Raw genomic sequence first — 12,057 nt, 5'->3', positions numbered from 1 at the left:
TGAGTCATCCAGGAAGCCCCTATGTTTCTTTTAGTTCTCTCTGTGTGTAAAACAACAAAGATTTACTGTATAGTACGGGGAACTATATTCAACATCGTGTAATTAACTATAATGGAAAATAATTGGAAAAATTATATAGATATATACACATGTATGTATAAGTGATTCACTTTGTTGTATGCATCAAACCAACACAATATTGTAAATCAACTATTCTTCAGTTGGGGCTTTCCTGGTGGCTCAGGTGGTAAAGAGTGTGCCTGCAATGCTGGAGGGCCCGGTTCGATCACTGGGTTGGGAAGATCCCCTGAAGAAGGGAATGGCATCCCATTCCAGTGTTCTTGTCTGGAAAATCCCATCGACAGAGAAGCCTGGTGGGCTACAGTCCATGGGGTCACAAAGACTCAGACATGACTGAGTGACTATCACTTTCATTCTTCAATTAAAAAAAAATACTTAGGACCCTTTTCTTCTTTTTTGTGTTTAATGTGAATATAACTTGTATATATTTAAAGCATGTTTTATTCCTCAAGTTTTCTTTCCATTTTTTATTTATAGTAATTTTTGAAACTTAAAGCTGTATTTATATAGTATTCCTATAAATTTAATTTCCAGAGTTGGGAGGTTGTCATTTTATTTCCCATCTATTCTGCTGTCTCCTAATTTGAAAGTCAAGATATGAACTATTAAGCCTCATTTGGAGAAGCTAAATCTAACACATTCCTGCAAGTGCTATGAAGCATATGATTCTAAATTGACAATGAATTCTTTTAAGCTGTAGTGATTTGTTTTAAAAAGCAGTATGATGTAACATGCCATTGTTACTTAAACCAAAGGAAAAGTTGCAATTCTTCAGATGATCCTTGGGAAACAGCAGACACTGGTCAGAATGTCCTAATCAGGTCAGAATGGTCAGAATGTCCTAATTTTGAAATGGCAAAGCTAATCTGTTAATCATAATTATATAGACATTTTCTCAAATGTACAGTAACATTTAACAAAGACCTTTCATGTAGATACTGATCATCTGAAATTTACCTTTATAATTCTAAGATAATGATATTTTCCCTATAATAAAACTAAGATCCAGAAAAATCTCCAACTTGCTCAAAAGGAGGTCTCAGAGCTAGTAAGAATTAGAATGTAGATTTGAGTGCAGTTTTCTAATGTCAGGTCCAATCAATGCTTCTTTAGTATAATATGATCATCAACAAAAACTAAAGATGCATCATAGAGAAGAAAATTCAAAATGTTTTGATACATTTATAATATAGTGAGGGCTTTTCTGGTGATTCAGACTGTAAAGAATCTGCCTACAATGCAGGAGACCTGGGTTTGATCCCTGGATCGAGAAGATCCTCTGGAGAAGGGAATGGTTACCCACTTCAGTATTCTTGTCTGAAGAATCCCATGGACAGAGGAGCCTGGCGGGCTATAGTCCACAGGGTCACAAAGAGTCAGATACGATTAATACTTACCACTTAACTAACTTTAATAATATAGTGAAAGTTCAGTTAAGATTGAATCCTTAATGTCATTAGGATTTAGAGAAAAAAAAGAAATATGACGGTTATAAATGTCTTGCATAATCTCAAAAGACAACAACGTAAAAGCCTGGACAATACAGAATAGGATTCTCAAATTTCAGAATACATAAAAATCACCTGGCAGCTATATCTTGTATACTCTCAAAAGACAGTAAGTAAAAGCAAAAGTGATATAGGCATTGATTCTCAAACTTTACATAAGAATTGGAAATTTGGTATACATAAAAACTAGAAGAGATTCTGAATTTGTATTTCTAACAGTTTCCACGAAATATAAATTTTGATGTTTCATAGGACCATATTTTTAATATCTTTGACACAGACCTGAAATGTGCAATGTACAACACACACACACACAGACAGACACACAAATAAGGTGGATATTAATAGTAATGATAAACACTACACAGTCCCAGGTACTGTTCTAAGTGTTGACATATATTAATTCATTTAATCTGCACAATAATCCTTCAAGGTAGGCATACTTTTTAACCCACAATAAATGTCCTAAGGCACAAGGAAGTTAAGTAACCTGTCCATGGTCACATATCTACCAAATGGGCAAGCTGAGATTTAAGCCCTGGCAGTCTGGCTTAGAAATCTCTGCTGTTAACTTTTATGCCGTACATCTTTCCCAATAGCTGAAAACATATTTACCCCAAACTGCAATAAAGACATTATAATAAAAAATTAAGTGCCAGATAGGAATATGACAAGATTTACATATATTTTTTGAGCATTGAAAATGTTTCTGCAACCTTCTAAAATATATATGTATATGTCAGGGATTTGTGATTCTTAAACACTTGACTTCCTGGATGTACTGTGAAATTGCATGAAATAAAATGAGATTTTTTTTTTTTAACCAAATACCTTTTCATTGTAATGCAGATAAATCCCTGGGGAGGAGTGCAACTTTCTTAACTGAATAACCTATCATAGCCAGCAGTCTTGGGCATTGAATAGCTAATATTCATAGGGTGCTCTTGGTTAGGACATCTACTTGGAGTTGTATACAACCCCAGAAGCTCAGAGGATGGTTAGATAGTAGTTCCCAGTCTTTGTTATTTTCACTGAGTCCCAGGAAGTTCAAAGGAATTAGCAAGATCCTTCAGGAACTGTGAGTTTCTCAGAAACTTGAACAGACTCCAGATCTGAACTACCCACCTGCAAGGCCCGAGGACTGGGACCCTTCTCCAGAGGTTAAAACAGCTACAGAAAGCTGCTCTGTTACTAAACATAGCAGCGTTTCAGCCCCACTTGCCGCATGCTGGGGACTTGTACTTTAAGCTGGGAACATCATTTCTTCCCAGGCACTTCCCATTCCACAAATTACCTTTAGGGACTTTGGCAACAGTAGAATCAAATTCACTGTGAATTAAATTGCAGCTCTGATGTAAAACTCTGGAAGCAGTTGTATTTTTAATGTCTCTTTAATAAGTAAGCATTTTGGCTTTATTCAGGATATGTTCTGTTATGAATGTGAGCATTGCTTTTGTCACGAGAGGCAGCACTCCACTGTATTCTTCATGTTTTTTTAGGATTTCTGATCCATGGCTAAGTATTGTAAAGATAAGATGAGCCCCTAGAACCAGGGCTTACCTTTGGTCTTAGTTTAATTTAACACAGGCTTAACCTGATATTTCGGAGAAGGCAATGACGACCCACTCCAGTAGTCTTGCCTGGAAAATCCCATGGGTAGAGAAGCCTGATAGGCTGCAGACCATGGGGTCGCACAGAGTCGGACACGACTGAGCGACTTCACTTTCACTCTTCACTTTCATGCATTGGAGAAAGACATGGCACCCCACTCCAGTGTTCTTGCCTGGAGAATCCCAGGGACGGGGGAGCCTGGTGGGCTGCCGTCTGTGGGGTCGCACAGAGTCGGACACGACGGAAGCGACTCAGCAGCAGCAGCAGCAGCCTGATATTTTCTATCAGAGTTGAAAAAGCAAAATACAGAATCAGGCACTGCTGTTAGGTCTGTATTTTAGTCACTATGATTATTTTCAAATAATTTAAAAAGAAAGAAAAGGGGAAGAAGAGAGGGAAGAAGGGAGAGAGGAATGAAAGGAAGGACGGAAGGGAGGTCAGAAAGAAGAGAGAAAAGAAGGAATGAATGTTCAAGCTTACTTTTCAGGTTGTCTGGTACATTGTGATGCTCCTCTGACTCTTTTTTCTTTCAAGTATTTGTATTTCACCTGCTGTGACATAAGAGGCTAAAATATTATTCTGATATTATTTGTATAAGAGTGGCAGCAGAAGAAAATGTTTTTCAGATTTGACAAAAGCTATGCAAACCACTCCTGAAACCATGAACTGCCTTGGTCAGTAAAAATGAAGCCTGTTGGTGATCATTTGATTTTCAGGCATTTTTAAAGTTGGTATGATGATTTTTTTTCTTTATTATTTGAGGTAAAGAATTTGACTTTTATTGATAGAGCTGTCAAGGCCCAGGAAATGTTGATGAAGCCTCATTCCTTGACCAATTTAAGACAAGCTCTTGAACCTTTTCCTAGGCCCATCTGTGCACTTCCTTGTAAAATCCAGTTTTATGAGAACCCTGCTAAGTCAGTTTAACCAGAACCCGCTTAATATCTGATCAGCCTCAATATCTCATTCTTATCGGGTTTCTCATCCTCTAACATCCCCTAGGTGATGTCTGATCACCCTGGCCTGTCTTCAGCAAAGAATCCTGTTAGGTCAGTTTAGCCAGAATCCCTCTTGATCATGACGTTTCCTTTTGGTTATTTTCCACCTCTGACCCCCAGTCTGTTCCTTGGCTGTAAATTCCCACTTTCTTATGCTGTTTATGGAGTTGGGCCCAGTCTCTTTCCCCGACTGTAATAGCCCATTGCAGTGGTCCCTATACCTGTTGTGATGCTCCTGAATAAGGTCTGCCTTAACATCTTTAACAACAGAGAGAGTATCTTTATTCTCATAGGTAAAATTTTAACACTGGTAACCTGTGTATGGGCAGGACCTAGTTTTCAGAAGTATTTTGTTTGGCTTTTCTTGTGTTTTGAAAATGGAGTTATTTGCCAGTTCCTAAATTTAGGAGCTATCCTGCAAAAATCCAGATTTTAAAAAGATATATTATTTTTGGAAAAAACATCTAAAGAAATGACAATATGAGAAAGACAACCGGCTGAGTCAAGGTAGTGACTACTCTCTTTGGACTGGAAGACTTTCTGTCCTAGTATCTCCGTGGCTGGCTTTCTGGCTGTTGTGCTCTACCTGGCTGTGTAGACATTTGAATTTGCAATGCCTTCATTATGGTTTACTAATGACTTAGTATTTCATGGTGTGGCCACATGTCACTAAAAAGATACTTCCTCAGTCACTGTTCTAAACTATATGAAATTATAAGGATCTGGGAACTCATTAGAAAAGGGGAATTATTATGTATAATCTTAAAGGATGCAAAGGAATCTTCGCATCTGATGCGAAGAACTTACTCATTAGAAAAGACCTGGTGCTGGGAAAGATTGAAGGCAGGAGGAAAAGGGGATGACAGAGAATGAGATAGTTGGATGGCATCACCGACTCAATGGAGATGAGTTTGAGTAAACTCTGGGAGTTGGTAATGGACAGGGAAGCTGGCGTGCTGCAGTCCATGGGGTTTCAGAGAGTCGGACATGACTGAGCAACTGAACTGAACTGACTGAATCTTAAAGGAATATGGACTGGTATTATTCTGATTCTTATTGCACCAATTTCATAGAGATTTCACAAAGCTCAAGAAAGTAACTCAATGTAATTAAGTACTGAAAAATGAAAATAGTGACATTTTGGAAAATTAGCTTTTGATCAAAGAATGTTTACATTAACAGGATATTTCTTTCTTTTTTTTTTAGTAGAAAAAGAAATGAATATAATGTCTACTTCTTAAGTACCTGAAAACATAATTTGCTAACTTGAGGTTGCCTTTATTTTGGCTGAATTAAAAAGCAAGCAAACAAAAGTGAATTGAATGTCTGAGGGCAAGTATTTCTGCCTGAAAAGTATGACTTTACTCTGGAAACTTTGTTCTTCATTTATTGATGTGGAGTATCACATTGATTAATTTGTGAATATTGAAAAATCCTTGCTTCCCAGGGATATATCCCACTTGATTGGATTCAGATTGCTAGTATTTTGTTGAGGATTTTTGCATCTATATTCATCAGTGATATTTGGCTTATAATCTTTTTTTTTTTTTTTTTTTTTTGTAGTACCTTTGTCTGATTTTGGTATAAGGGTGATGGTGGCCTTGTAAAATGAGTTTGGGAGTTTTCCTTCCTCTGCAATTTATGGAACCTTTTCAGAAGGATGGGTGTTAGCCCTTCTCTAAATGTTTGATAGAATTCACCTGTGAAGCCGTCTGGGACTTTTGTTTGTTGGGAGTTTCAGTGCTTGTGATTGGTCTGTTAATGTTTTCTATTTCTTCCTAATTCAGTCTTGGGAGCTTGTAACTTTCTAAGAATTTGTCCATTTCTTTCAGGTTGTCCATTTTATTGGCATACGGTTGCTGGTGGAAATCTCTTATGATCTTTTGTATTTCTGTGGTGTCAGTTGTAAAATCTCCTTTTTCATGTCTAGTTTTATTCATTTTAGTCCTCTCTCTTTTTTTTCTTGATGAGTCTGGCTAAAGGTTTATCAATTTTGTTTATCTTTTCAAAGAACCGACTTTTAGTTTCATTGCTCTTTGCTACTGTCTTTCTGTTTCATTTATTTCTACTCTGATCTTAATGCTTTTTTTTTCTTTATGCTAACTTTAGGTTTTTTGTTTGTTTGTTTGTTTTTCTCTAGTTGCTTTAGGTGTAAGATTTGGTTGTTACCTGAGATTTTTCTTGTTTCCTGAGGTAAGATTGTATTGCTTTACTTTCCTCTTAGAACTGCTTTTGCTGCATTCCATAGGTTTTGGATCATTGTGCTTTCATTTTCATTTGTTTCCAGATACTTTGTTTCCTCTTTGATTTCTTCAGTGATTCATTAGCTGTTTGCTGCTGCTGCTGCTGTCGCTTCAGTCGTGTCTGACTCTGTGCGACCCCATAGACGGCAGCCTACCAGGCTCCTCCATCCCTGGGATACTCCAGGCAAGAACACTGGAGTGGGTTGCCATTTCCTTCTCCAATGCATAAAAGTGAAAAGTGAAAGTGAAGTCACTCAGTCTTGTCCGACTCTTAGCAACCCCATGGACTGCAGCCTACCAGGCTCCTCCGTCCATGGGATTTTCCAGGCAAGAGTACTGGTTGTTTAGTAATGTCTTATTTAGCCTTCACCTATTTGTGGTTTTTTTTCCAATAGTGTTTTTTCTTGTAGTTTATTTCTAATCTCATAGCACATGGTCAGAAAAGATGCCTGATACAATTTTAATTTGCTTAAATTTACCAAGGCTTGCTTTGTGGCCCAGCACATGGTTGATCCTGGAGAATGTTCCATGTGCACTTGGAAAAATGTGCATTCTGTTATTTTTCAATAGAATGGTCTATAAAACTCAGTTAAGTCCATCTGGTCTAATGTAACATTTAAGGCCTTTGTTTCCTTATTGAGTTTTTGTTTGGATGATCTGTCCATTGACAAAAGTGGAGTGTTAAAGTCACCCACTATTATTGTGCTAATTTCTCCTTTTGTGGCTGTTAGCATTTGCCTTATATATTGAGGTGCTACTATGTTGTATGTATATTTGAAAGTGAAAGTGAAAGTGAAGTTGCTCAGTCGTGTCCGACTCTTTGCAACCCTGTGGACTGTAGCCCACCAGGCTGCTCCGTCCATGGGATTCTCCAGGCAAGAGTACTGGAGTGGGTTGCATTTCCTTCTCCAGGGGATCTTCCCAACCCAGGGATCGAACCCAGGGCAGATGCTTTAACCTCTGAGCCACCAGGGAAGCCCCTTACAACTATTATATCTTCTTTTTAGATTGATCTCTTGATCATTGTATAGTGTCCTTCTTTGTCTCTTATAACAGTCTTTATTTTAAAGACTATTTGTCTGATATGAGCATTGCTACTTTAGCTTTCTTTTGATTTCCCTTTGCACGGAATACCTTCTTCCATAACGTCTTCACTTCTTTCAGTGAGGAACTTACAATAGCAACTTCTGTCCTTTGAAAACTGTGTTAGATTACCTTGCTCAAAGGCTCTTAACTATTTGCTTGGTTTGATTTTAAGTGTGTCTTATTGCAATACCTGAAAAATGTTTGCCTTTAGAGGATAAGATTGAAATAATTTGTTTACCTTGAACTTTATGAAGGAAAGGTGAATACAAAATACATTAGTTACATCGAAAGGATTAAGTTATAAATTGAAGTCTTAAAGAAGTTTGAAGTAAACTTTTGACTTATTTTGGAGTTCATAGGAAAGTTAAGCAATCATTCAGTTTTTTAAAAAATCATGAAAAAATATCGTATATGTCTGAATATAAGGTGCTCCCAAGATATGGATGTCTATGTGCTTTACCGGTTAGAAGTTTTAAATATACAAAGCCTTTAGACATGTAATAAAATGATCAGATATTACTTCCTTGTATGTATTTAAAAACCACGTTATATAAAATATTAATTTAGAAATATTACTTTCTTGATTGATTTTTTTCAAATACTTTACATATGATTTGATTCTAGTGACTTTGTCATCTCTAAATTCCCTGTTTTGAGTCATCTCACCCAGTTTTCCAGAACACATCACTTTCGCCTAAATATTTTGATTCAGTACTTTTTCTTTTGAACTTTATTTTGTATTAGGGTATAGTGAGTTAGCAATGTTGTGATAGTTTCAGGCCAACAGTGAAGGAACTCTGCCATACATATTCATGTATCCATTTTCCCCCAAGCCCCTCTCCCAGCCAGGCTATCACATAACATTGAGCAGAGTGCTATGCAATAGGTCCTTGCTGGTTATCCATTTTAAATATAGCAGTGTATACACGATCATCCCAGACTCCCTAACTGTCCCTTTCCCCTGGCAGCTATAAGTTCATTATCTTAGTATGTGAGACTCAGTACTTTTTTGATCAGTTATGACTCTATCACTGTAAGCCATGTGCCAATTTACAAGCACTGTTTGCATACTGAAAGGTGCAGTTATTTAAAAAATTTGTCTTACAGGTGAATACTTTTCTGCTGTCTAACATGTAATCATTCAAAGTAGTTTTATTTAAAGTTATATCAGACTTTTGCATAATCATGTACATTTCCAATTGAAAGAAAAAGTTACTAAGTCCATGTAGAATTTTTGCTTTATCAGATTTTTGGGGAATTCCCTGGCAGCCCCGTGGTTGGTATTACATGCTCTCACTGCCAGGGCCTGGGTTCAGGCCTGGGGAAATATTCATAGAATAGCACAAGCAGAGTGTCAAAATAAAAACAACAACATAACAGTTTTTGTTAGATTATATCCACAAGCATTTAAGGCTGGCAAAGTCAGAGGTTGGTTCAGCCTAATGTGTTTTCCCCAAACAAACCTTAGCTTTACATAATAATATAATACAGAGATTTAGATAGGGATTTGATTTGATATGATGTGACTTTTTTTTTTTTTTAACATGAGTTTTTCTTGAGAAATATTCCTGAGGGAAGAAAAGACTGCCTCATGTTTGAACATATATGATACTTTCCTTTTTCTCCCTTTTAAAGTTATTCCTTAAATCTTTACTAAAGTACAATAAAACATATAAGGAAAATAACCTGGAGAAAGGGAGAATTTTATTTAATCGTAAATCAGTTCACTTCAGTTCAGTCACTTAGTCACGCTTCCCTGTCCATCATCGACTCCCGGAGCTTACTCAGATTCATGTCCATTGAGTCGGTGATGCCATCCAACCATCTCATCCTCTGTCATCCCCTTCTCCTCCTGCCTTCAATCTTTCCCAGCATCAGGGTCTTTTCCAGTGAGTCAGTTCTTTGCATCAGGTGATCAAAGTATTGGAGTTTCAGCTTCAACATCAGTCCTTTCAATGAGTAGTCAGGATTGATTTCCTTTAGAATTGACTGATTGGATCTCCTTGCAGTCCAAGGGACTCTCAAGAGTCTTCTCTAACACCACAGTTCAAAAGCATCAATTCTTCAGCGCTCAGCTTTCTTTATAGTCCAACTCTCACATCCATATATGACTATTGGAAAAACCATAGCTTTGACTAGACAGGCCTTTGTTGGCAAAGTAATATCTCTGCTTTTTAACATGCCATCTAGGTTGGTCATAGCTTTTTTTCCAAGGAGCAAGTGTCCTTTAATTTCATGGCTTTAGTTACCATCTGCAGTGATTTTGGAGCCCAAGAAAATAAAGTCTCTCACTGTTCCCATTGTTTCCCCATCTATTTGCCATGAAGTGATGGGACCGGATGCCATGATCTTACTTTTTCACTACTCTTTCACTTTCATCAAGAGGCTCTTTAGTTTCTTCGCTGTCTACCATAAGGGTGGTGTCATCTGCATATCTCAGATTATTGATATTTCTCCTGGCAATGTTGAAAGCAGATTAAAGGCTAACAGAGTTTTGCCAAGAGAATGCATTGGTCCTAGCAAACAAATGGCAAATCAAGGTGATATTATTAATTTTGTGAGACGTTTTCTTATTCTAGTGCATATCACAATCATTAAAATATCCATGTCTTAAAGATACATTCCTATAGAAAAGATAGCAAGTGAGGAGTTGAAAGGATATACTATGAGATGGGCATTTTATATAAATGTCTCCATAGTATTTATGTGAGATTTTTATTCGGTTCAGTTCAGTCGCTCAGTCGTGTCCAACTCTTTGCGACACCATGAATTGCAGCACACTAGGCTTTCCTGTCCATCACCATCTCCTGGAGTTCACTCAAACTCATGTCCATCAAGTCGGTGGTGCCATCCAGCCATCTCATCTTCTGTCGTCCCCTTCTCCTCCTGCCCCCAATCCCTCCCAGCATCAGGGTCTTTTCCAGTGAGTCAACTCTTCGCATGAGGTGGCTGAAGAATTGGAGTTTCAGCTTCAGCATCAGACCTTCCAATGAACACCCAGGACTGATCTCATTTAGGATGGACTGGTTGGATCTCCTTGCAGTCCAAGGGACTCTCAAGAGTCTTCTCCAACACCACAGCTCAAAAGCATCAATTCTTTGGCATTCAGTTTTCTTCACAGTCGAGCTCTCACATCCATACATAACCACTGGAAAAACCATAGCTTTGACTAGACGGACTTTTGTTGGCAAAGTAATGTCTCTGCTTTTGAATATGCTATCTAGGTTGGTCATAACTTTTCTTCCAAGGAGTAAGCGTCTTTTAATTTCATGGCTGCAATCACCATCTGCAGTGATTTTGGAGCCCCCCCAAAATAAAGTCTGCCACTGTTTCCACTGTTTCCCCATTTATTTCCCATGAAGTGATGGGACCAGATGCTATGATCTTCGTTTTCTGAATGCTGAGCTTTAAGCCAACTTTTTCACTCTCCTCTTTCACTTTCATCAAGAGGCTTTTTAGTTCCTTTTTACTTTCTGCCATAAGGGTGGTGTCATCTGCATATCTGAGGTTATTGATATTTCTCACAGCAATCGATTCCAGCTTGTGCTTCTTTCAGCCCAGCGTTTTTCATGATGTACTCTGCATATAAGTTAAATAAGCAGGGTGACAATAGACAGCCTTGACGTACTCCTTTTCCTATTTGGAACCAGTCTGTTGTTCCATGTTCAGTTCTAACTGTTGCTTCCTCACCTGCATATAGGTTTCTCAAGAGGCAAGTTAGGTGGTCTGGTATTCCCATCTCTTTCAGAATTTTCCACAATTTATTGTGATCCACACAGTCAAAGGCTTTAGCATAGTCAGTAAAGCAGAAATAAATGTTTTTCTGGAACTCTCTTGCTTTTTTGATGATCCAGTGGATGTTGGCAGTTTGATCTCTGGTTCCTCTGCCTTTTCTAAAACCAGCTTGAACCTCTGGAAGTTCACGGTTCACGTATTGCTGAAGCCTGGCTTGGAGAATTTTGAGCATTACTTTACCAGGATGTGAGATGAGTGCAATTGTGTGGTAGTTTGAGCACTCTTTGGCATTGCCTTTCTTTGGGATTGGAATGAAAACTGACCTTTTCCAGTCCTGTGGCCACTGCTGAGTTTTCCAAATGTGCTGGCATATTGAGTGCAGCACTTTCACAGCATCATCTTTCAGGATTTGAAATAGCTCAGCTGGAATTCCAGTTGAGATTTTTATTAGGAAATAGCAATTAATTTGGCAGAAGATGTTGTTGTTGTCATTTCCTGATACCCATGAACTATACCATTAACCACAAACTACAGAAGATGAAAACAGCTTTTTTTTTTTTTTACCCACAGTGGATGATGAAGAGGTGATAGAGCTTGGAAACCTAAAAAGATTTAGAAGTTGTAGTAACCATTTCTGTCTTGGCTATTTAATAAAATGCCTACTTTTAGAAATTAAAAAAAGGCAAATATTTTTACTTTCTTGTCATAACCTATGGAAAAATCTATTATTGAAACATTTTTTCAGGAAAAGATGACTCACTTTTACTCTGGGTCTTCCAGCTTTGTATGAAAAAA

General features: G+C 37.7%; 1 protein-coding gene across 1 annotated transcript in view; it reads left to right on the top strand.

Moving 5' to 3' along the window:
• The window catches only part of SATB2 (SATB homeobox 2), a 195,525-nt gene that overhangs the window by 109,661 nt on the left and 73,807 nt on the right, over positions 1 to 12,057 (top strand). The window lies entirely within an intron of this gene.

The sequence above is a fragment of the Budorcas taxicolor genome, chromosome 2, assembly GCF_023091745.1.
Source record: "Budorcas taxicolor isolate Tak-1 chromosome 2, Takin1.1, whole genome shotgun sequence".
Classification (NCBI taxonomy): Eukaryota; Metazoa; Chordata; class Mammalia; order Artiodactyla; family Bovidae; genus Budorcas; species Budorcas taxicolor.
The sequence above is the reverse complement of the archived record's forward strand: the minus strand, read 5'-3'. Positions and strand labels throughout refer to the sequence as shown.